Source organism: Perognathus longimembris, chromosome 18 (genome assembly GCF_023159225.1).
Source record: "Perognathus longimembris pacificus isolate PPM17 chromosome 18, ASM2315922v1, whole genome shotgun sequence".
Taxonomy (NCBI): Eukaryota; Metazoa; Chordata; class Mammalia; order Rodentia; family Heteromyidae; genus Perognathus; species Perognathus longimembris.
Window position 1 is genome coordinate 35,213,074 of NC_063178.1, and position 27,092 is coordinate 35,240,165.

Consider the following 27,092-nt stretch of genomic DNA (forward strand, 5'->3'; position numbering starts at 1 on the left):
ATTCTCATATTCTGTCTTCAAGGTTTTAGTCTTACGTTCTCAGCACCTGTCTAAACATAGTGTTCTGGAAGCAGATAGAACAGAGGGCAGTCCTGCAGATGGAACTCTTAGGAGCAAAGGTGAATATCAGCATGAGGAAATTGCTTCCACTTGTTAAGAAACGAACACCTACAAAACCCTTCTCCTTGTACTATGTTTCTTGCCTTATCCAGGCCAGACAAGTTCCAAATTGGAACTTGTTCTTTGCCCTGACTTGCCCAGCCTTGGAGTCCATTTTTCCAAACACAGCACCATGTCTTCCCCAAACCATTGTCATCAAAAGAGACCTGCTTCTCCTGCAAGGGCACAAGTTCTCAGATCTGCTGTGAGGAACTGCTTTCCCACCCTGCTCGGTTAAAGTGGCTTCCCGTAGACTCCTAAAGAAATCCGAAGAAAACAACTATGTGATATTTTGAAATATTTTAAATAGCTCTTCAAAGATTACATTAGCACTGGTCTGACTTACAACGCACACACTTAAAATGTAATTGTATTAGCCCTTGGCATTGGGTGCCGTAAGCCATCTGTGTCTCCCTGGGATACAATCAGCTTGGCTCGGGAGTGCCACTCAACAGGATCATGCCATGACACGGAATTCCACTGGACAGAGAGAAGCTAAGGAATTTAAAGGCATTAGATTGAGAAATTACACTATTAATGATGCTTTAAGGAAACCGGTACACATTTTCTTCATTAGTTATTCTACAACACCTTTTATGGCTCCAATTTTACAGCAGAAATGTAGAATGAGTGCCACCTACTGACAAGAGAGTAGAAGTAATTCTAGGTTCAAAAGAGACCTGGACAAAGTGTGCCTGTAAATAAATCCAGAGGGTTATGGAGAAGCTCAGATATCCAGAAACTATGTGTTATCTACATATGCTCTGAGACCTACTTTAGATTGTTCTTTTTTTGGAAACCATTCAACTACTGTAAGTGAAATACATTTTGGAACAGAACTATGCATTCTGGACGTGCAATGGAATACACAATTCAAAACTCAGATGTTGTCTTTCTTTTTCTTTTTTTGCCAGTCCTGGGGCTTGGACTCAGGGCCTGAGCACTGTCCCTGGCTACTTTTGCTCAGGGCAAGCACACTATCATTTGAGCCACAGCACCACCACTGGCTTTTTCTGTACATGAGGTGCTGAAGAACCAAACCCAGGGCTTCATGTATATGTGGCAAGCACTCTACCACTAGGCCATATTCCCAGCCCATATATTTTCTTTTGCAGAAAACCTTAGTCGAGATATTTACAGTATCCAAATACGTGATCAAAAAAGGCCCAAAATCAAGCACTGTGTAAAGAGTAAAAAGAAAAAATTCTCACCACTAGTTCAGAAAATAGAAAAACCAGAGTTCTGTGCCAGGGGCTGGTAGAGGAAAACTTAGAATTCTAGTTTCCATGTGCTATGGGTCTACTTTGCATGGACTAATAAGAGAACAGGGCTTCTTCAAGATTTGGCCCTTGAGTGAATTTTAAAATTCCATTTGGGGAGGGATGCTTGAACTCGGCCTGGTCACTGACCCTGGCTCTTCAACTAAATGCTAGTGCTCTACCATTTGAGCCACAGTGCCACTTCTGGTTTTCTGGTGGCTAATTGGAAATAAGAGTTTGAGGGACGTTCCTACATCGGTTGGCTTTGAATCTCAATCCTAGGATCTCAGCCTCCTGAATACCTAGGATGGCAAGTGTGAGCCACTGGTTTACAGCTGATTTTTAGATCCTTACATGATAGCCCAAATGTTCCCAGATTTTCTAATGCTTAGCAAATTGTTTTGTTTTGGTACATAAAGGGGTTTGAACTAGGGTTCAAACTAGGGTTTGTCACTGTCCCTTGAGTTCTTTTGCTCCAAGACTAGTCCTTTACCACTTTGAAGCACCGCCCATTTTGGGGGTTTTGAGTGATTTAATGGAGAGAAAAGTCTCATGTTCTTTCCTGCCTGGAATGTCTTTAAACATCGATCCTCATATTTCAGCCTCTTAAACTAGGATTATGGGCTAGGAATGTGGCTTGGCGGTAGAGCGCTTGCCTAGCATGCACAAAGTCCTGGGTTCGATCCCTCAGCACCACATATAGAGAAAAAGCCAGAAGTGGTGCTGTGGCTCAAAAGGTAGAGTTCTAGCCTTGAGTACAAAGAAGCTTAGGGACAGTGCTCAGGCCCTGAGTTCATGCCTCAGGACTGGCAACAGCAACAACAAAAAATAACAGCTAGGATTACAATTGAGAGTCACCTGTACCCAGCTCAAAATTTATCCCTTTGCCTTGACTGTTGTCTCCAACTCAAGTGAATTTATTATACTGCAGCTGAAACCAGGGACTTACGAATAGAGTAGCTGTAATTCAAAAGAACATTTCAAGGAGACCCAGACAAAGTCAGCCTCTGGGAAAGGTACTGGCTTACATCCACTCAGCTTTTGGAAATTTAGGGTTCTGTTAGTCTGTCCGCAGGGAGGGTGGATTATTATGTTGTAGCCTGCCGAGCCAGCCGGCAGTGAACGGGAATCCTGACTGAGGGTGGCGAGGATTAAGGAAAAGGAAAAATACAAGACAAGAGAAAAAAGACAAGAGGCAAAGATGGGGTACGGGAGGTCTGCATCTCGAGATTGAAACTCAAGACTGCAGCAACAGTTTATTCTCAAATCCCAGCTTATATGCAGTTTTGGAACCAGGGAATAGCACAGGGTTGTTAAAATTCCAGAACATAAAGAGGCTTTGAAGTTTACAACATTTGATTACAGTAAACACAGGACAAGATTGATTAACATAGGAATCTACTCCAGCGGACATAGCAAGGTGCGGACACAGCAAAGCAATTCCGGATAGTGGCTGTGAACAAATGTCCTTGCATGTAGCATATCCTGGCGGTAACAGCCCAGCCAGAGGTTAGAATGAATTTAGCCGCAAGTTTGGCTCCCGACATCCTGGCGACATCGGCACAGCCAGAGGTCAGGATGAGCTTAGCTGCTAGCTCGGCTCCCGACAATTCCCCCGTCTTTTTATTAAAAGAAGCGAACCCGCTTGTCTTAGGTGGGGTGGGTACCCCAGCCTGCCTTACCCATCTCAGGGAACAACTTCAGAGCAGTGCTGAAGCCCCATGTCTTCGGTAGGTTAAGGCTGGTACCGCCTCATACCTGTCTCTGGCGGCGGTTCCTCTCAGGGGAAATTTATTTACTTGGAGCTTGACCTTATGCAGCTGGCTGGCTAAACTCATGAAAGAGTTTTGCAATATGTGTACAATGCAAGGAAGGCATAGGAAAGCCATCAGCAAAAGTATCCCTGGGCCGAGCAATGTCATTAGCAGCCCCTTAATGTTAGTTAAGGAAGGGACATACTGTTGAAGTTGTTTAAACAGTTCTTTTGCTGTTTCTGCCACTTTAGAGTCCAAAGGCGGAGCTTGTTCTAGTCCGGCTATTTGTCTATGGAGTAGAAAGAGATCTAAGGGCAAGTTATTATGGTGCCAAATACCATTTAGATGTGCTACAACTTGTTCCCAAGGACAGCTTGACACATTATACTTATGGAGGGTCACACAAATAAAGTCAAACCCAGCATGACAGCGTACCCGTTGCAAAGTTTGTAAGGCATGAATTTGTTCTCCCAGTGACAACCCAGATTCATACAATGGTTCTAATTTTTGTTCTACCTTATCATCAATCCTGCCTTGAAAGTGCAGGGCTTGCGTGGTATTATGAGCAAGCTGATTAACATAGTGAGCTGTCTTCACATTTTGTGTTAAAGCCACAGTAGCCGCTGCAGCAGAGGCAGCTAAGGAAATAAAGGCTACAATGCCTGCTATTAATAGCCCTACAAATCGTCTAGGGCGCATAAGCTCTTTTAAATGTTTTAACACTTGAATACCTGTTTTTTTTTTTTTTTTTTTTTTTTTTGCCAGTCCTGGGCCTTGGACTCAGGGCCTGAGCACCGTCCCTGGCTTCTTTTTGCTCAAGGCCACAGCGCCACTTCTGGCCATTTTCTATATATGTGGTGCTGGGGAATCGAACCCAGGGCTTCATGTATACGAGACAAGCGCTCTTGCCACTAGGCCATATTCCCAGCCCCTGAATACCTGTTTTTACATACCAAGCTTCAGATAAGTTTACAGGAAGCATAACAAATGGTGGTTGCTTAATAATAATTACAGAATCAGTAAGACCACTACACAAGCAATTTGTAAAAGAACAGTTAGTGCAGGTAACACAAATATATGGCTCGTATAGAAATATTAAAAGGTCCATACATAGCATAAGGGGGTGTTACACCACTCATAATATTTTTTGAAGAAGTAAAAGTGGGCCGGGAGATATTGTTCAGGGCAGCCACTAACATCCAGACTTGAAGGTGAGGGTGTCCATTCATCCACCACAGACCTGGGTTGTACTTTTTGTTGAGATTCGCTCCAGACCAGTCCATCAGCTGAGAATTAGTTCCTGAAATATTGGTTATAAAAGAGTGATCATGTCTACACTTTATGGGGTGCAGTTCTCCTGTGGATTCTACAATTTGAGAGGAGTTCATGCAGTGAGGTATCATGAAGGACGAGGTAGAATTGGCATGTACAGGAAACCCAGTAGGCAATGAAGTCATTTGTATATTATATACTTGACTATTATCAGGAATCCAAATTCTATGATTTATGGATTGCATTACAGTACAGCCTGGAATATAACTGTTGGAGTCAGTTGTAAAGCATTAAGGGGTTCCAATGCCAGAAGCTGCAAAATCTCCCATCTTAACGTGTTGGACAAAAGCGTCTGGAGCTGTACTGTACACTGATCTGTTGACATGGACGAACACCTCAGCTCCCTCCCAGGTCGCAGGGTGCACAATCGGTGGATCTGGCACATAAGCACAGTGGGTCAGCGCTTGTACCGTTCTGATGAGTTTCCACAATCCGAACACAACACTCAGGTAGCCAGCGGGCATCATTTTCATCCTGTGAAAAAACACAGACATGTCCTCGACCCCATGTCAATACCGGATCGGGCCCGTGCCAAGCACTTGTTAAAGGATCTTTCCACTTAACTTGGGCAAAAGCTCTTTGCTCTCTCTTTTCCCAGAACCGCTGTGCTGCTAGCTCAGCTCCCGACAGTAGTCTACTGGGAATATTATATTATCAAAACACAAAAACAGGAATATATTATATTAAGCAAATTAAAAACACACTAGATATGCAGGTACTTGTGAAAAGTTTTTGAAAATGCTCAGTATCTTGACATTTGGTCATTTATTTCTAATTTTAAAAATATACATGCATCTTACAGCAAACTATAATGCTATTTAATATACTTTCTAAGCACCATCTGTTACTTGTTAAGATACACTCATCAGTAACCTGAATATAGGTAATTTGAGAAGGTATATTGAAAAGCACACTTTTTCCACATTATTGAAAATATGACACCAGTGACTACTTACATAAAATCGGTAAACTCTTTCATTAAGGAGCTTCTCATGTTGTTTCTTGTCTTCTGTTGATACTTTGGGTTCAGCTCAGGGTCTGTGTTGGGCCTGAGCTTTTCAGCTCAAGTATAACACTCTACCCCTTGAGCCATCATTTGCATAGCTGATTTTGAGGCAGTCAGTAAGAGTCTCATAACCTTCCTTCCTGGGTTGGCTTCAAATAATTTTCTGTTCTCAGCCTCCTGAAAAGCTGGGATTACATATCTGAGACACTTGCCCAGGCACTTTTGATGTGAATGATATATGTTTCCATATATTTTATGTAAGTTACCTCAGGGCTATCATGATGATTTGACTTAGAGGAGCTCCCACCATTACTCTGCCCAAAGGAGATGTTTAAGGACAAACATCAGGAGTATTCTGAGTGCCTGACGAACAGACATAGTAACACCCATGTACTGAGGACGAACAAGGAACCCCAAATGCCTTAGACTGCATACCCAGCCACTCACCTTTGACATAGTCCTGTTATTCCTAGACACTTGGGAAGGAGAGAAAACCCTGTGCTGTGTTTCTCAGCACATTTGGGGATTTCTGCTAATGTGAAGAAGTTGGAAATTATCTCAGAGGAAAGGATATTGAAGGAAGCAATGGCCCAAAGTATGCGCTCAATATCTTCCCACCTATCAAAAAGTTCAGATCCAATGTTCTGGTTTAAACTTCATGATAAAAAGGAGAATAAAATAAATGTTAGATCTTCTCAAACTAGTCTCTCAATTATTTGATATCTGTATTCCTAATTCTATCTGAAAATTAGGTTCTGTCTGGTTGACCTTTAGTTTGGATTGCATGTCATCCAAATTTACATGTGATGATTCCTTATTAATTTTATGCAATCTCACTCTTGTATATATGGCCTTGTGGCAAGAGTGCTTGCCTCGTATACATGAGGCCCTGGGTTCAATTCCACAGCACCACATGTACAGAAAACAGCCAGGAGCAGCGCTGCAGCTCAAGTGGCAGAGTGCTAGCCTTGAGCAAAAAGAAGCCAGGGACAGTGCTCAGGCCCTGAGCCCAAGCCCCAGGACTGGCCAAAAAATAAAAAATAAAATAAAAGAGATGTGTTCTCCTATTACTTACAAATAACATTGTATCGCAGTGCTGGTGGCTCATGCCTGTAATCCTAGCAACTCAACAGGCTGATTATCTAAGGATCAAAGTTGAAAGCCAGCCAGGCCAGGTAAGTTCTCCAGTTAGCCTAGAAAGGAAGAACTGGGGCTTTGGCTCTATTGATAGAGTGCTAGCCTAGAGAAAAAAGGGCTTAAGGATAGTTGACAGCACTCACACCAAGTTCAAGCCAAAAGACCAATAAAGAACCAAAACACACACACAAAAACATAGATGGAAAGATTTCTCCATTAAGTATGGATTAGGAGTTTCCTTCCTGGTAAGTCCCTTAGGGTATCTATAATTAACATTGTAACTACAGACTCCTACAATCGCTAGAATCCAAGCAGATTACACACATACATCTATAAATGTGTTTGTGCATAGGGACTGACTAGCCAAACTGAGTTTGCATCTCTAGGTTGCTTTTCTTGTTCTAGGTCATCATATAAGGTTGAGTCATAGTCAGTATTAATGTGCATAATACACAAGCAAGATATAATACCCCACACAGCTATAGTCTTTCCTTTTTGTATTCCCACATGACATTGAACAGCTGACAATCGACAGACGGATTTCTCACATGAAAAATGCTCTTGTGGATTCTCATCAGTGTGCATCTTTTGATTCTGTATAAGAGGAGTAGATCAATTCACAGCCTTCCCACGAGCAACACTCATGGTTTCTCTCTGCTGAGTTCTCCCTCCTGGAGGATTGCTCTTACTTTGTAAGGTTACAGGGTGTACCCAAACCTCCCACACACAGGTTGCATTTGTGATTGCTCTCATTTCTCATCCTGGCAAGGTGTAAATGAGATACTGAATGATTTCACTAACTGATGACACGCATCATTTTTTTCTCTAGTGTAACAAAGGTTGGAACACAAACAGAAAACTTTCCCGCAGCAGTGACACTCATAGGGCTTCTCTCGAGTGTGTATCCTCTCATGTACAGCACGGTGAGATGGCGTAGTGAATGCTTTCCCACAGGTGCGACATTCATAGTGCTTCTCTCCAGTGTTTATTCTCTCATGTGCAGCACAAGAAGATGTGATTGAAGGCTTTCCCACAGGTGCGACATTCATAGGGCTTCTCTCCAGTATGTATTCTCTCATGCCTTGCACAAGCAGATGGCAGACTGAAGGCTTTCCCACAGGTGCGACAGTCATAGGGCTTCTCTCCAGTGTGTTTTCTCTCATGTGTGGCATGGTTCCATAGCCTATTGAATGCTTTCCCACGGGTGCGACATTCAGAGGATTTCTCTCCAGTGTGTATTCTCTCATGCTTTGCATGAGCAGATGGAAGACTGAAGGCTTTCCCACAGGTGCGACAGTCATAGGGCTTCTCTCCAGTGTGTATTCTCTCATGATTTGCACGATCAGATGACAGACTGAAGGCTCTATGCACGATGTGAACAACAGAAGAATCTAATTAATTTCCAAATAGTAGTGTGTTTGTGAGTGTTTGTTGTTGTGGGTAATAGAGAGAGACACAGAGAGAGTGAGAGCGAGAGACAAACACAGAGAGAGACAGAGAGACAGAGACAGAGAAAAAGAAACAGACAGACAAATAGATAGGTAATATCATTAGCTTCGGGCTGTTTTATATTGAATATCTGAGATTAAGTTATTTATTTATTTATTTATTTATTTATTTATTTATTTATTTTGGTAATCCTGGGGCTTTAACTGCGGGCCTGGGCACTGTTCCTAAGCTTCTTTTGCTGAAGGCTAGTGCTCTACCACTTGAGCCACAGCAATACTTCTGGCTTTTTCTGTTTATATATTACTGAGAAATCAAAGCCAGGGCTTCATGTATGCTAGGCAAGCACGCTACCACTAATCCACCTTCTCAGACTGTGAGATGAAGGTTTTGAAATCTTGTTATTTTCCTTATAAAATTCAAACTATGTGGACCTTTCATCCAAGAAATTTCCTCAGCTCAACGATGAAGCAGGTACTTGCTTTACCAGCTACTCTTTCCACTGGCAGGTCTTTACTGGTCACGTCAGGAGTCATATCCATGTAACTTACCACTGACAGGGTGACGTGGACCTTACTGCTGACTTGTTGTATGTAAAGATGGCCATTTTTGCCATGTGGAATGGAAATGCCTGTAAGAAATGTTTAAAAGGATACCTGGCGTTAAACCGGGAGGAGATTTTTAAAAGCACCTTTATCTGCATTTGTGTAGTCATTCAATGAATCAAAGGAAAGAAAACAATTCTTAGGAAAAGCACCTCTTGTCATATTCATGATCATGAATGATAATTTCTGTCATCACTACTGCTTCAAATCAGGACTTGTGTGCTCTCGCTGAGAATTCTGCCTCAAGTCTACTGCTTTACAACTTGAGCACAGCCCCACATTCTGCTTTTTTGTGCTCAGTAAGAGATTCTCTCAGAGTTCTCCTGTTTGGATGGCATCAAACCACCATCCTCAGATTTCAGCTTTCCTGGGCACCAAAGATTGTAATTGGAAATAGAGTAGCTAAGAGCATACAATATAACTGTAATCTAGATAATACATTGAATCTCAGGAATCCCACAGTGGCTCCAAATTACATTAAGATGCTGTTAATGTAGCTTCATGTTCACAAGCAATGGGAAAATACAATATATAGACTAAGGGTGAATTCAGAAGTAATCCCTCAATTTCAATTTCTGCCTTAACAAAATACAAGCTACCATCAAAAGTACATTCTCACAGGCTGAAATCAAGTAGAAATTCCAGTGGAAAGAGGCTGAGTGAATGTATATGTACCTATATATGTGCTTAATTTTATACACTCACATTGATAATTATATATGCACACTGGACAGGTCCCAGTAGTCACCGATAGACTCCAGCAGACAGGCAACTTCTGACATCACATCTCTCCACAGCTTCCTCTGTGCTGCGTTCATCAGGTCCCATTCTTTGGGGGTGAAGTTCACTGTTACATCTTCAATATTCAGAGGTTCCTACAAAACCCAAGACACTTCCCATTCTAGAGGGTAACAGGGGCAAGTTCAACAGACAAGCCTTGAGATGACGCCAACCGTGGTAGGTAGAGGGGAGGCCGGATATGCACAGAAACCAACGGTTCTGGGCTGGGCCATGGCCTAGTGGCAAGAGTGCTCATCTTGTATACATGAAGCTCTGGGTTCTATTCCTCAGCACCACATATATAGAAAAGGCCAGAACTGACGCTGTGGCTCAAGTAGCAGATTGCTTGCCTTGAGCAAAAAGAAGTCAGGGACAGTGCTCAGGACCTGAGTTCAAGCCTCAGGACTGCCCCCCACCTCCGCCAAAAAGAAACCAAGAGTTCCTTAGGGCAACAGCCAGGCCCCCTTGGCGTGAGTGGCCTCAGCGCTGGCTACACTGCACGGTACTGTGGAGGGGCAGATGAGCAAGGCGCACCCTGGAATACTGCAAGTCATATGGAAGAGACTATATGAAGTACCACATTCTACATGGAACACCTTCCTCTCCTGGGACTGGAACTCGGGTCCTGGGTGCTGACTGTGAGCATGGTTGCTCAAGGCTAGGTTGTGCTCTGCCTCTAGAGCCACAGCTCGCCTTCCAGCTTTTCTTGGTGGTTGATGAGAGATGAGAGTCTGGGGGACTTCTCTGCAGGGCTTGGAGCAACAGTGGCCAGTCCTCAGCCTTCGGAGCCACCTGGTTATGACTCCTTTAGACTAAAGTTTGTGCAGGCTTTGGGCTTTGACCTCATGACCTACATGCTATCTCAGAGTTTCCTTTGCTAAACCTGAGTATTCTCCCACCAGAGCTACACTTCCATTCCCCCATTTCTCCTCTTCTTCTCCTTCTCCTACCCCTCCCTCTCCTCCCTCTCCTCCCCCTTCTTTTCCTTCTCCCTCTCTCTCTCCTTCCTTCTTCTTCTTGGTAATTTAATGGATAAGAGACTTTCATGGGTTTTCCTGCCCAAGCTGGCTTTGAACTGTGATCCTCATTCAGGTCTCAGCCTCCTGAGTAGATAGAATTACTGCTGTGAGTCACCTATGCTCCATTCTAAGACTTAAATGTTACTAGAAGCACTCAGGCACTGCACTCAGGTATGAGGCAGGATCGACTATGGAAAAGCAAGCAGGGTAACAGTCTGCCAGGAATCAAAAAACTCAAGCTTAAAGCTAGTCCATCAACTTCCCCTAAGATAAAGGGACCAAAGTTATTCACAGGAAAATGAGGCAGGATAAGTTCAGAAGAATGAGGCCCGGGGAAGTCAACTCATAAATGTGGTGTTTAGAAACATACAAGTGCTATCTCAGCTTCAGAGACACAACAGGATGCATCCCTTCCCAAGAGATGCATTTCTCTGCCCAAGAATTAACATTTGTCTGGCAGGATGTATGCCCTCCTGAGTAAAATGCTCCCCCACAACTTAAGAAACCCCCAACCAAAATGTAGACAACAGGGGGGTTTCATTATCTCAAGGAAAAGGAACTGCTACATGGCAGGATGGGTTCCACCTGCCAAGAGAGCCCCAAACACCTATCTTGGCATAAAGTTAAAGGCACACCCCTTTCTTTACCATATTAATAGTCTCAGCAGCCAAGGAACTGGGGGTCTCTGCCTCTCCAAGACAGGACCCCCACTCTGATAAGAGTGTGCCCTTCCTTTCTGCATTTCTGTTTGCTTTTGGTCTACTGGCTTGCTTACTTCCTCAGTAGAACACAGCCGAGTTTCATTACCACTGTGAATTGTCCAGAATTTCTTTTTCTGGAATTGAAGTTAAGGACCCTAAGAGAGGAATCTCTATGTTAAAAGAAAAATGTCACAAACCCTCACCTGCATTTATGCAAGGAGCAGAGATCTGAGGATCTTTGTTCCAAACCCGGCTAGGGAAGGAAAGGCTGAGAGACTCACATCTCCAGTAAGCTGCACAGAAGATGCCAGAGTGGCACTGGGGCTCAAGCAGTAGAGCCTTAGCCTTGAGCAACATAACATCAGGGACAGTGCCTTGGCCCAAAGTTCAAGCCCCAGCACTGTCAAAAAGTAAAAATGAAAACTTCAGAAAACCTGTCATAACAATGTTTAGCCACTTTGCACCTTTGACACAATGAATCATTCCCATAACTAAACCTAAGAGTATCACTCAATAAAATCCTTCAATGATATTATCAACTTCTTTTTTTTTCTGGTTCTGGGGCTTCAACTCAGGGCATTGACACTATACCAGAGCTTTTCTGCTCCAACGTTTTGAGTCACACCTCCAACTTACAGCTTTTTGCTGGTCAACTGAATAAGAGTCTCCGAGTGGCCTCACTTGGCTGTCTTCAAAAGTGCCACCCTCAGATCTCAGGCTCCTGAGTAGCTAGGATTGCAAGCAGAGCAGCCTAGGCCCTAATACCCTGTGCAACTGCAGCAAGCAACACAGTAGTCATTCCTTCCTTGAGAACACAAAGCCAGCACTGTATTATTTAAAGCCCAGAGCAGCTGGAGGAGATCCTTAAATTCTTCAGAATTAAGGAGTTCCCACACAGCATGGGCTCTTCATGGTGTAATTTCTGGGCACAGATCATGACAGGGTTGGTCACAATGATGTTCAAGGTCATTAAGACCAGCAGTTTCTCCAAGGCCAGTCATGGGGACACTGAGAGCCCAGTGATTACCATTCATTACTGATAGCACCTCTCATCCTTAGTGTTTATGCAAACTCATGGATTATATATCATTGTCTCTCTTCTTGTTCTTTCCATTCTGCTAAGTAGAAAGTGTTTTATATTACAGTAAATTATCCAAGAAGCCACATATTGAAGGATTGAGTCCTGGAGTTTTTATTAGAGCATTAGCAGTCTGCAGGCAGTCGGTTGGTACAAAGGCCTGCAGCCCACACATACCCATAAGACTGTCAGGAAACAGGCAAGAGAGGGAAGAAAGAACAAAAACCATATCAGCAAACCAATCCAGCTCCAAGATGGTGATGGAGGGCAGATCTGGAGGTCATATCTGGCTGGTGAAAAAGAGCAGAAGCTGACTCCATCTCCATTATCTCCCTCAGCCCTGAGCATCAGAGTTGAGGGCCCTGACCTGACCTCTCAAAGCCGGGGAAGATTTTCCTGCTCACTATAAACAATAGACATCGTCCTCCCCACCAAACCCCAATACACCCGCCAACTGTAACTAGATGATAGATTGGTTCAAGCAGATACTATGTAACAGGTTGTAACTACATTGGCCACCTGCATGTGGCTTAGCATACTCTATAGGTGTCGTGACCTCACTGGCCAGGTACATGTGGTGAACTTGACCACACGGCCTTGGCCTTTATAACTCTAAATGGCAGCAGCTCCAGGACTCCCCAAGTCTGGGCTATGGCCCTGGCTGGGGAGTTTATTCTAACTTCCCCAATAACTCCATCTTAATGAAGACTGTCCCTGAGTGGTATACTCTTGGAGTGACGGGGAGACCCCCTCCCTCAGACCCTTCCCCCATTATAACCTGGTTTACAGTTAGACGAACTGTCATTTCTTTAAGGAAGGCTTTTGCTACTCACCGTGGACGCCATCATCCCAAGACAGTGCTCCTCTAGGCTTTCACTCCCAGGCAGTCCCAGCTTTATGCTGAAAGAAGCATGGAGGAAGGAAGAAGCCAGCAGCTGCCTCTGGCCCAGGATTTCCAGCTCCAGATAAAGTGAAGTCCTGGCTCCTCCCACCTGTGCACTTCCACCCAATCAACAACTCTGCTCAACAACTCTGCGGAGCACTGGGTGAACCTTCACGCCCAGGGCTGTCCTTCAGCGGGCCGAGCCCAGGCCTCTGAAAAGCAGAGACTGGCTTTGTTCATTATCCAGAGACAGACACAAGAACTGTGGTGCGCTGAATTCAGTTGGCGAGACACAGAGAAGCCACATTTTGAGGTGGGATTGGGAGTGTTTAGTAAAAGGCCTGCATGTGCACGCAGTCTCTTGTCACAAAGACTGGCAGCCCCAGGAATGCACACTTAAAAAGGAGCCAGGAGACCAGAAAGAGCTGGAAAACAATACCAACAACCCAGACCAAACCTAATGGAGGAAGCAGGGCTAGGAGATGGGGGCTGCACGGGAGGCCTGTCATCAGGGTGTCTTCCCCTAAAATGTGGCGCCCTGGTAGGGTGGGGGTTGGTCCCAGGAAATTCAGGTCCCAGACCCAGACTCTGGGGACTCTGGGGCCCATTAGGGCTAAACCACACTGTGTCTTTACATATCCCCTTTAGGTCTATGCAAGCTGGTACATCTACAATTCAAAGGATGGCTTGTCTCCCCTCAGCCTTGGAAGCTGGGTGGACAGCCCTGCTGTAGTTAAGTGAAGATCTGTGTTTAAGTTTGATGTTCATCACCTTTGGTTTGACATTTTCATTACCTGGGCTCAGGTCTCTAGGACTGACTTGTTCTTGAAATAGTTGTCCCTTATATGTGGACATCCCTTTTAGGAGAGAATGCATCCTGCCATATATTTAAGAACAGGTGTTTGTCATTGAGAGAGAATGCACGTTCCAAAAGGAGGAGCTGTTTTCCCAAGTATTTGCTCTTCCAGGATACAGGTGAACATTTGGTATGTGAACTGAACCAGGGTTCTGAACACAGGACCTAGGATCTGATCCTGAGATTCTTCTTCCCAAGGCTAGCCCTCTACCACTGGTGCCAAGGTGCCATTTCTGTTTGTTTGTTGTTTTTTTTCTAAGTAGATTATTGGAGATAAGAATCTGGAAGATGTTCCTGCCTGAGCTGGCTTAAGAAGTTGATCCTCTGATTTCTGGCTCCTGGTAGCTAGGATTGTTGTCCAGAGCAGACAGTGCATGTTGAGATTTCGTAATTACAACCACCAGGGCTGGCTCATTTCCAGGGCACATGGACTTCTATTTGGAAGATAATTGCCTGTGACTGTATTATAACTTGTGCTGGAAAACTGGGTCACAAGGGTATTAAAATAAATAGAGCAAACTCTACAGACATAAACATAAAATTTAATGGACTGTTGAAGAGGGCCATTGGAGCCACAGTGATCTGAGGAGAGTATGGAGATCCTGCAAACAATTCCAGGCAGGGCTCAAGTGTCTTAAGTGGGGTTGGAGGTGGCCCAAAACCAAAAGTTTTAGGACATGCTTTGCCAGTTTGTGGTTTTGCTTTAAGTAACTTACCCAGGCCTGGTTCTGGGAGCCTGCTCTGCAAACTCACTGAGCAAGCCTGGTTTTAACGAGCTGTGGCGTGCGTTATGAACACCAGGTCCCTTTTACCTGGGAGGAGCAGGGATGCGCCTCCACGTTTTTTAAAGTGTAGATTCCCATCAAATTGTATTACTATATTTAACGTAGTGTTATGGGGTTCGCAGATCGATGATTAAAGAGACCACTCAGTCAGATGACAATCGGGGATGTAAAGAATTTGAGCGATAAAGTACAGACAGGGTCAAGGCTGGGACCTCAAGATGGAGCACCGAACCATCTCAGAATGCTGCTTATAAGCCCCAAACCACAGGAATTGCCCCTTTATTCTAACTATAGCAATCAGTCACACACAGGTCAGGGTGTCTTGACCTTTACTGGAAATCACCTGACCATCAGGTGACAAAACAGGATGCAACTCTGCAGGGGGAGAGCAGGGGAGGAGGGCTCACAGGTGTGGACAATACCCAGCAAAGCAAAACAAGTCAAAACAAGAATAAGTACAGCTCAGGCCAGGCTACATTAAACAATACCAATCATAGTTGTTCAAAGCTAGTGTCAGTCGATAATTTTTTATTTGCATTTACATCATTTCAAAAGCACTTTCAAAATTTCAATGCTTTATTTGCTGTATACCATATACTCAGGTGGGCCTCAAACCCACAACAACAGTCAGCAGCACTCAGTCTATCTCGCTAGGAGTCTTTCATTAAGATTTGCTCAGTGTCCACTCACCGCCACAGGTACCACAGGCAGGTGACAGCAACAGACTTACAGAAGTGGAACTGGCAGTTAGTGATCACAAATAGCAACTCTGTAAAACTCTGGAGAATAAAGCCCTGAACTATTAAGGCAATCATTAAAGCAATCAAAATACTCTTTAATGCTTGGTTCTGGGTGTAACTGGTACTTACTGAGGACCCATCTAACTTTTTTAAAAGATGCAAATGGAGTACAATCATGATTGATCTCTCTCCTTCCTTTCTTTTGCAAGCTCCAGCAGCTCCAGGTCCAGCTGCTTACAGCTCTTGTTATTCCACTCAGGTTTGCCCCTCCCTAGGTCAACTACCTTGTGTAATCCTGCTGTTTCTAGGGACCCCAAAAAGGAGGCTCCCCTATTCCTTTTACTTGGTTTCCACAAATTCACCAAAGATCTGAAAGGACACCCACAGAGGCCTCACCACCAGCTCTGGCCTCTCACCGCAGGAGGGGGCCAATCCAATTCCTCTGGATTCTCCTCCTGGCTGTCTTTTGCCTAACCTGGAGTCACTAAACTCTGTGACCTAAAGCCTCATAAACTCATATGTGTAAGGTCCACCCCGGGAGGCTCCATGCAGACACCCCCACCGGTTTAATTCTGCGCCCAGGTCCTGAGTTACCTAGGTAACTGACACACCTGGAAGCAGGTAACTCTGCATTCTCTAAACTCACATCCAATCCACCTGGCCAGATTTCCCCCTTTCTGTATATAATCTGGCTAACAGCAGCCTCCCTCTCCCCACCCCCCCATTTCCTTTTTGCTCTATTTCATTTTATTGTCTCTTCTTCCTTCCCCTCTGTCTCCCCATGCCTCCATCTTGTGTTGGCTGGCAGTTTGCTCTTCTGCCACCCCCACCAAACTCCTTTCTAAGTACAACTTTAACACTTCGAGTAAAAAAAAAAAGTTATTTTTAGGCTAAACAGGAGCTTTATTTTTCTTCTGGCCAAGGAGTTGAACTCAGTGCCTGGGTGCTGGCCATGAGCTTTGTTGCTCAAGCCCCATAATGCTTAAACCACAGCTCCACTTCCAGCTTTGGTTGTTAACTGGAGACTAGAGTCTCACAAACTTTCCTGCCCAAGCTGGCTTGGGACTGTAATGTTAAGAGCTCAGCCTGAGTGTTTAGGATTACTTGGGTTGACCATTAGCACCTGGCTGGGATCATACTTCGAATGCCTGCAGCCTTTTCTCTTGTTTTCTTATGCAGGTACTGGGTCATGAACTTCATGTTCTCACTTCAATTGTTGCTAATCCTGGCTGGTACTCTGCCACTTAAGCCAGGCCCCAGTTCCTGCTTTTTGATGGTTTATTAGTGATATTATGAGTTTCTAGTATGAGAGCAGTGAACCACTAAAACCCAGCCTTTCACCTGTTCAAATAAATTCATGGCCAGGAGCTAGTGTATGAGGGGAAACAATTTTTCCATTCAATTTGCTATTCAGATATAATGTATAAGTCAAGTGTTTGGGTTAAACTAATATGTAGTTTCTCATTTGTAAATATCTATTTTTTTCCTTGGTTTAAAACTGCCAGTGACAAAATTTCATGTATTACATAAACTCATCTTTCGTGCAAGTAGTGGAAATCGAACTCAGGTCCTTGACTTCCTGCTTACTTTTTATACAACTCCTGGACATGTAACTTGAGCCACACCTTTAGTTGCTGACTTAGACTTGTTCCCTGGGTAAGAGTCTTTCAGATTTCTCTACAGGTGATGCCTTGAACTCCCATCTTTAGAATAGGCCACTCTTAAAGCTAGCATGACTGGGATGGACTATAATACCTGGCATGACTTTATCTATGTCCACATCCTTATGTTGATGATGGCTTTTCCTTTTCAGTGTACATATTTTCTACGTGCTAGCTCAAATATATTCTCCCCAAAGAAGTCTCTTAATGTTATTTGAGGATAAATGTTCTTACATACTTGCACAAAGCACGATGGATGTATATACACACTTGAACTCACTGTTGGAAGGTAGTCCCACAAACCATTACAATTACTCTGGCATTTGTTGTAATTGACAGAACACCTTTCTAGAACATCTGATTTGCTATGTGCTAGAGCTTTTGTAGCCACGCTCTCACCCCATTAAGACATTGCCTAGACTCCTTGCCACTCCCCAGTGCAGTTAATATTTCCCTGTATATCCACTGGGTTCTTTTGTCCACCTCCAGGTTACTCTGTGATTTCCCTACTCAGGCAGGTCACACATGCATCTGAAGCATAAAATGCAGGGTGAAAAAAAACCTAAAATATTTAGGATTCATGAACTGTACAATATAATATAAACATTAACATTTTATTAACTTAGAAGAATAAATACAATGAACATTTTAAAACAATCAGAGCAAAAAGGAAAACAGAGATTTTCCCAGGGATAGGGGAGGGAATCTCTAAGTCAACATGGGCCTCCAAGTTTCCTTCAGGAAGAAACTCCTGTTCAGAGTGCTCTCAGGGATCTACCTCTTCCTTAAAGTCAGCATTTCCATCCTGACAAGAAGGGGCAGATTCAACTTTGTCAATAGGAGATTGCTTCTCCTGCTGCAGGACAGATTTGTCCAGATAATCTGTGAAGACAGATTTACTTTCCTCAGTGGAATCTAATATTTTGACCTCCCTTATGGGTTCTCCTGAGCCCAGAGTGGGCACATTTTCCAGTAGCCTCACAGGTGCTAGTTGATCCAGCAGACCAAGAGGAGTGCTGACTTCCATACATGGGAGCTGCTCTACACTGACTGTGGAAGTCACAGGAGGATATTCTAGATCATTTTCTTCTTCCTGCTGGGTACCTGCAGGTTCACCTGTGTCACAAGGGGTGACACTGGGTGGTACTGGGAGGTCCACATGGCTCAAAACCTGCATATGCTTCCTGGATTCCAGGGCTGGCTCCAGATCTCCATCCATCACCATCCCTGACATCACCGATGTGTTCTTTATTGGGAGGTCAGGAGGACCTGCTCTTCTGTGGCCAAAACCTGAAAATAAAAGTAGGTACACCATTATTGAAGTGGACACTGGAAGTGAAGGTGGGACTAAACTTCCATGAGGATCCAATGGAGGAAGCTGTAGAATTTGAGTTTGCACTGAACACTGATGAGAAGGTAGGGTGCTTCTAATTAGTGGCTATGCCCAAATACTTTCAAAGTGATAATAGACCTTGTGTGGCAGAAAATATTCATAAAGGACATTTGGCCAAATTGGGTTTGCTCAACCTCTGGCCATCAGGCCCATCCCCAGAGACCCAGGTACTATCCCTACTCATAAGCTATCAGACCCCTACACAAGGACTGCTTCCTCTTTTTTTTTCCTTTCCTTCCTCACAGTTTCCTGCAGCTCATCCAAAAGAACTTGTAGGCGGAGGAGCAGTTCTGAGGAAGGCATATGGAGTGTGGCATAGCGCAATAGTTCTTTGACGCTGTCTCTGTTCTTGCGAGCATGGAAATCAGCAGGATAGAAGTCCAACCACAAGGTGAAAATGGATCAAAGGGTGCTGTGGGTAGATTGGTGACAAGGAGACTGAGAGCCTACCCTTCCCACCCTGTAGGACTCTCATATGCAGACTTGCTATGCGGGAACAGAGAGGAGACTACTGGGAACAGGGTGATCTTCACAACCCACTTCTAGAAGTTTCTGGAAGACAATACTCTAAAACTTTCACTGAGATAGGCAATGAGTACATTGTTTCCCCACAGGATCTGACTTTCTGCACACAGCCCTCACTGTCATCCACGAGAGTCCACCAGCCCTCCCACAGTTATTTCCCCTGCCACCACTGACACCCAGATTTCAACCCCATGGTAAAAATGAGCAGTTGTGTACAAATTAGAAAGTGGTACTTGTATTTAGAAGCCTCACAGTTCCTGTTTTCCAAGGGATAACTTTTTTTTAAGTTTTTTTTTCTTATTTATTGTCAAAGTGATACCTTTTTTGTTCCAAAGTCCACTTACTTCTTTACTTGTTCATCTTCTTCATAGTTTTGGTGGAAGGATCTGTTACCTATGGGAGGAGAGAAGGATGTCAGCTCTATGGATCTCCCGTTCCAACTGGGGCTGAGAAACTGCTAAATGGGAATGGAAAAGTGACAAACAATTGAGACTTGTCTGTACAGATGAGCCAACATTCTGCTAAAAGGCTTATAGGTGTCTGTCCAAAGTAGCTGTCCCAATGGTTCATGCCTGTAATCTGAGATAATCAGGACACAGATCTGAGGATCACAGTCTGTTCTGTCAGTCAACTCACAAAATGTTTAAGAACACTTTTGTCCAATGAACCACAAAACCAACATCAGACCTGTGACATAAACTGTGGAGTGCTAGCCCTGAGCAAAAAAGGAACAGAACTCAGGCCCTTAGTTCAAATAGCAGCACTGGAACACACAAAAAACCTAAATGCTTCAGTGGTTATAAATAAGCCAACATATTCCCTCCTTGATGGCTCAGAATTGATTCATACTCAGTTCAATACTACCCCCCCAAGCCGGCTTTCCTGTCTAACCCAGTTCACAGGCCTCCAAGATAGCTACTGAAACCTTATTTCCTAATGGGAAGTATCATATTTTTGGCCTCAACTACGTGTGGGTGGAAGTTGGGTGCCACTGGCACAGCCTACAATCCTAGCCTCTCAATAAGCAGACTGCTGAGGCTCCAGTAGCATCTGAGGAAATGAAATGTTCTGGATGGGGCAGGCCTCACAAACTAGCTAGTATGTTCACTACTTTGTTTCATGACAAGCTCCCATTAGAAGACCCCAGTGGAATAAAGAGGTTCAGAGTGGTACCAATATTGCAAGACTCAGCCAGGTAGGGGTGAGCAAACCTGGGTTTGAACGAGAAATACTCACTTTTTAAATAAAATGTCCAGCACTTTATCCATTGTCCCCCACTGTCTGTAGTTATGGAACACGTTTCTTACAAAGAAGAGATCGCCTTTCTGATGGGCAGGGACCAGGTTCAACACCAGCATCTCTAGCAGGCCTGCTTCAGGGCTCCATATATTGTAGGGCATATTCAGGCTCTGGGCTGAATCATTTTTACACTAAGTTGATAAAAAGAATAGATCTTTCAAATGTGGAAATCAGAACACACTTAAAATTGAGTCATTGTGATAAGAGTGGATTGAAAACTATACACAAATATTTTCTCAGTATAGGCAGTGGAAAGCATACAAGAAGTTTCTAAATTGCACCAGGAATTGGGTCAAATAGATTTCTTATAGTGAGTATACCTTGCCCCAGTCGCCTTGGACATGTCTTGCTTTGTTCTTGGAAACAGGCCTGAGATGTTGCACTTGTGGCTTGGCGCTGATCCATTTTCTGCATCTTTTTGTGAAGCACCCAAAGCTGTCTTGCCTGAGATTTGAGTCTCCTGGCCTTCGAAAGCAGCACGAGAACATCTTTCTTGATCCTGTGTCACAGGCCAAGTAAGCTGACTTGAGTGGAATCAGTTACAGTTGCCTGGCTGTCAGGGTTCCATGTTCTATTCCATTGTGAAGCAGGCAGGGTCATCTCTCAGGGCTCAATGTCAGGCTGCTTCCTCACACATGACAAACTGTAGGCTGAAATCTCTCTTCCCACATCTTTAAATGCACATGTAGACACAATCACCAGCACACCTTGTTTTTCCAGTCCCTACATTCTCTGCTAGGCCTTGGTATTGATATTGTCTCAGCTTCCAGGAGCCATTCCTCTGTCAGATCCATGCTTAAAGTTCACAATTTTCTTTCTCATTGGTGATTTACAAAGCCTCAATAATTAAAATTTCCAAATAAAGTGATAGGAATCAAATATTAGAGAATGATAGAATTGGAGGTCTGCTGGGAAGAAGGAAAGTTGGTTAACACCAAGAAAACCTGTACCACCCAAACATCTATCATCCATATCTTGTTTTCAGTAATCCTTTAGACACTTAAACAGTATAATATTGTCAACATTTTCAGTCACTACCCAAAACAAAATTAAACACTTAGAATTTAAATATTCTAGTTACAACTTTATTTATACCTTGGGCAAGACATGCAGCTGTTCATCAATAATCTCCATTGTTAGTTTTTCATGTTTTATAAATTCCTGAATATATATATCTTCTCTACCAGAATTGCTTTAGATTGGGCCCTTATGGCTCATGCCTGTAGTTGCAGCTACTTATAAGTCTGACTTTCTCTAATGACAGAAATAGACCTAAGGGGAAGCTCAGATGTGCTCAGTGTGTAAAAGGTCCTTGGTTCAATCCTTAGCAGTGCACAAAGGGAAAAAATAGCAGAAACACATTTAGATATATACATGGATAGAAGTATGTATGTGTGCACATATGCATGTCTGTCTGAACATCTGTAGACATACACTTCCCAACAAAGAGTATTATTATATTTCATGTGGGCATTTTAATCCTCTTTTCTATCATCTCCAAGCATTGCACCTGTCATCACTTCTGATTTCTATCAGTTACTTCACTACTCCCATCCTTTTTATTCTGTCCAACTGCTTTCCTTGTGGCTCTCTTGACATCAATGTTTAATTTTTCCAAATGGTATGATATATGTTGGTGTTTGAGAAATGCTAAAGAGAAGGAAAACACTTTGAAAAAATATCATGTAAATTGTATATTCTGGAGGCTCATACCTTTAATCCAAGTTATGTGTGGGCGAGAAGTCAAAGACAGCCAGGACAGAAAAGCCTGTAGCAACCACTTAGTGAAAAAGCAAAGAAACAAGAAATGGCACTGTGGCTAAATTGTGGAGTATCAATCTTCTACAAAAACCTACTGTAAAGATAAGAATTTTAGAAGGAAAAACAATATGCTGAGCTCTGTAATTCTTGACTTGGGAGTATTTTGGGAACAACTGAGCCCTGAGTTCAAACGCCATTGCTAGAACAACAGTGAAAACAGCAGTATTCTAGTAACAAAATAGACCTCACAATCAATAACCCAAGTTGGGATGTGTATTCATTCCAGACAATGTCAACCCACATTCCAGGGGAAACATAACTGAACATTTTCAGACAGAATGAGGAAAGGGAAACAGAGCTGGGGATAAGGAAATATACAAAAAATAGGACAAGGATTAACATCTGAAATTAAATATTAAGTAAGATTATAACCTTTTGAGCAAGAAAAAATACTTTTATACTTAACAGGGCTTTTGTTTTTCTTCTGGCCGAGGACTTGAACTCAGAGCCTTGGTGCTGCCCATGAGCTTAGTTGCTGAAGACTAGTTCTCTAGTGCTTAATCCACAGCTCCACCTCTAGCTTTATGGTTGTTAACTGGAGATTGGAGTTCCACAAACTTTCCTGCCCAAGCTGGCTTTAAAGTGTAATCTTAAGAGCTCATCTTGTGTAGCTAGGACCACCAGCACCTGGCTGGAATAATACTTTGAAAGGTATTGTTTAGAAGAGGTATAAGACTACCCTGGGCAGGTATGCTGAAGCCAACAGGCTAGAGGTTAGTGTGTAATATGTTTACTACTTGTATAGGCATAGGAGAAAGTATCTTTGGATTGTTTTGATCCTGGAAGTAAAACTTGTGGAAACAATGCTGATGAGGCATTTTGTGTTGTAAACTTGAGAATCACTGAAAAGAGAATAATTTTCTGTTCTGAACTTGGAACTCAGAGGCTTAAGTTGACTAGGCAGGTATTCTTAAGTACTTGAGCTCTGCCAAGGGCTCCTTGATTGTTTTTAGTTAATTTTCAGATCAGATGTTGACTTTTTGTCCTGGGCTGGCATTTAACTTTAAGTTCATCACCACTGCCTTTCCAATAGGTGTGACTGATTGTAAGTACGTAGCTCTATCATGAGTTTAACAAAACAACAAATATATAAATACATCAATTTTTGCAATGTAAGGAGAAATGTAGAAGTCCGATGAAAACTGCTTGTGGAAAGGTAGGTATCGATGATGCAGACCTTACAAGTTATAGAAACTTGAATGCCTAGATTGAGACCCTATATACAATTGTGCAGCACTTTCATAGCTCCTATAGTTCTGGGTACCACTTCCAACATGAAAATAAGAAATATAACCCCAGAATCTTAAATTGTCTCAATCTGACAAAATCCTGTTATATTCACATTTAAGTCGAGCTTCAAAACTTTGCTAGGAGTCAGTTATGTGATTTTTGTAGAAAGCCAGATTGGTCAGATTTTCCAGAGATCCTTGCTAGGTGCCGGAGGCCCACATTTGTAATTCTAGCTAGTCAGAAAGCTGAATTCTGAGTATCATGGTTCAAAGCCAGCTCTGGAAAGAAACACTATTAGACTCTTATCTCCAATTAACCTCCAGAGTGGAAATGGACCTGTGACTCAAAAGAGCATTAGCTTTAGCAAAATGTGTGCAGAGGCCATTTCCAGGCCCAGAGTTCAATCCCCAGGATGAAATAATTGAAAAAGAGGGATCCCTGATAACTTGGTTTAGAAAGCATGTCTGGATATGTGTGTGAGACATTGTTCCTTAACTTCCACAGTTCTACACATGATGCCACATCATCCTGATCGACATTTGGCTAAGAACCTATTTTGTGCTTAATAATTCATTCCACATGCTGAGGTAGAAGTGAACAGCTTTCACAGCCACGCACCAAGGCTTATTCTACATTTAGGTCAAATAGGCTGGCCATCTACATTGTTGGCTATGTAGTCTCTTCAGAAGTATCACTGTATATGTTTTGAATAATGTACATGAATGGCACTCACAACTAAATCAATTGCATAATGATGTTATAAGACCCCTGAAAAATTCTGTACCAGTGTAGGAAATATATTCTACTTGGATTTCACTTCCAGGCCTCTTTTTGTGCAGAAAGTTTTGTAGAAAAATAAAAGGTAGAATGGAACAAACTCCAAACATAAAATGAGTAAGAGGAATATCATTTAAGTAAAAAGAAATACACTCTATGTTTATACTTATTGGAAAATTCCTTAAGCCACTGGACACTACTTATAAACTATATAACTTCTCAGTATGGTGGTACTGGGGCTTCAACTAAGCACCTGAGGGCTATCCTTGAGTTTTGGTGCTCAAGGCTAGTCCTCAACCAATTGAGCCAAAACCCATCTGTCCTCAATGGATATACCTATAATTAACATCTCAGGCTGCTGCATAAATAGGAGTTTCACAAAGTTAAAGTTTCAACAGTTGCTCTCTTTGGTATCTAGATTGAGTTAAATATGGAGGGAGGGAGGAAAGGAGACAGGAAGAGAGGGGGAAGAGAGAGAGAGAGAGAGAGGCTATGTCCTGATCCCCATAGAGACTCAGCATAGCAGCTGTTGTCTGAATATCTACAGCCTTCTCTCTTGTCTTCTTATGCAGGTACTGGGTCATGAACTTCATGTTCTCACTTCAATTGTTTCAAATCTTGGCTGTTGCTTTGCCACTTGAGCCAGGCCCCAGTTCCTGCTTTTTGATGGTTTAAAGATATTTTGAGTTTCTAATATGAGAGCTGGGAACCACTACAATCCAGCCTTTGACCTATTAGAATAAATTAATGGCCAGGAGCTAATGTGTGAGGGGAAGCTCACTATTTGCAATTTGGTATCCAGATCTAATGTATAAATCGTGTGTTTTAGTTAAACTAATATGTAGTTTTCCCCTCTCCTATATATCTATTTTTCCTTGGTATAAAACTTCCAGTGCCAATATTTCATGTCTTAAATGTACTTAACTTTTTTTGCAAATAGTGGAATTTGAACTCAGGTCCTTGAGTTCTTGCTTATTTTTTATGCAACTCTTGGACATGTAAATTGAGTCACACCTCTAGTTCCTTCCTCACGCTGGTTCCCTGGGTAAGAGTCTTTCAGATTTCTCTACAGGTGCTGCTGTGATCTTCCATTTTTAGAATAGGACACACTTGAAGCTAGAATTACTGGGATGGACCATGATAATTGGCATACCTATGGCCATCTATTCTTATGTTGATGATGGCATTCCTATGTATTTGGTCAAGTAGTTTCTCCCCAAAGTAATCTCTTAATGTTATTTGAGGTTAAATTTTCTTACATATTTGCACAAGGCATGATGGATGCGTATGTGTCCTTCAACTTACTGTTAGAAGTCCCACACAGCACTACAATTATTCTGGCATTTGTTGTAAATGACAGTACACCATTGTAGAACATCTGATGTCCTATGTCCTAGAAATTTTGTAGCCACTGTAACACCCAAAGGAGGTATGGCCTGGAATCCTTGCCACTCCCTGTGCATTTAATATTTCTCTGTATGTCCAGTAGGTTTTCTTGTACAGCTCTAGGTCATTCTGTGTTTTCTCCCATTCAGGCAGGACTCATGTTTCTGGGGCCTCACATTGCAGGATAAAAAAACACAATATTTAAATTCATAAATTGTACAGTACAATGTAAACGATGACATTTTAATAACTTAGAAGAATACAATGTACATTTTAAAATAAACAGGTCATGGCTGTACACTGTACAGTGCTACCACTGTATTACATCCAAGTACCCTGGATACTGTTCATACGGGTAATAGTACTGGGAAAGAGAGAGGGAATACCAAAATCGAGAGACAAAGAGCAAAAGACAAACCATTCAAAAAGCAACACTTAGAAACCATTTAGTGTAACCAACTGCACAACTCTTGGGAGGAGAGGGGAAGGGGGAGGGGGGAGGGGGGAAATGAGGGAGGAGGTAAAAAGTAGTACAAAAAATGTACTAAAGGGGGAAAAAAAAGCCCAAAGACAGAGCCCAGGCCAAGAGTTCAAGACCCAGGAAAAGCAAACAACAAAAAAAAACAAAAGAAAGAAAGAAAAAGAAAAGGTAAATGGCTAAATATCTTAATGTGGTAGAGGAGGGAAAGTAAAAATCACATGAGTTCTCGTGAGTGAGCCTTCTCACTCCCAATACCTGGGTTTTCTTCAAGCCTAGTAAAGTTTTCCTCCTAATTTACATTATTGACACAATTAAACTGTGAAACTTCTTAAGACTGGCATTATATTTATACTCTTTTGCCGATTTATTTACCAAATTTGGGCAACAATCTGGAAGATTTGGTACACAGTTGCCTTAATTCTTCTCTTGAAAAACAATTCTAGCTAGCACATTTCTGAGAACATCCAACATTTTGAGTTTCTAGAAAGAGGCATGTGGGGGTGATGGTAAATGCTGAAATAAATTTTATTCCATATTTAGGGGGGAAAAAGCAAACAGGGCACAATGAAAAACAGAGATTTTCCCAGGGATGGGGGAGGGAATATCTAAGTCATCATGGGCCTCCAAGTTGTCTTCAGGAAGAAAATCTAGATCAGAGTGCTCATAGGGATCTTCCCTCATCCTTAAAGGCAGAATTTCCTTCCTGTTGTGAAGGAGGAGCAGACTCTACTTTCTTAATTGGAGATTGATTCTCCTGCAGCAGGACAGATTTTTCCAGATAATCTGTGAGGGCAGATTCACTTTCCTCAGCAGAATCTAACATTTTGACCTCCCTTATGGGTTCTCATGAACATAGACTTGGGAAAGTTTCCACTAGCCCTATGGATGCTACTTGTTCCAGCACACCAAGAGGAGTGCTGAGTAGACTACATGAGAGCTGATCTATATTGACTGTGGAAGTCTGGATCACTTTCTTCTT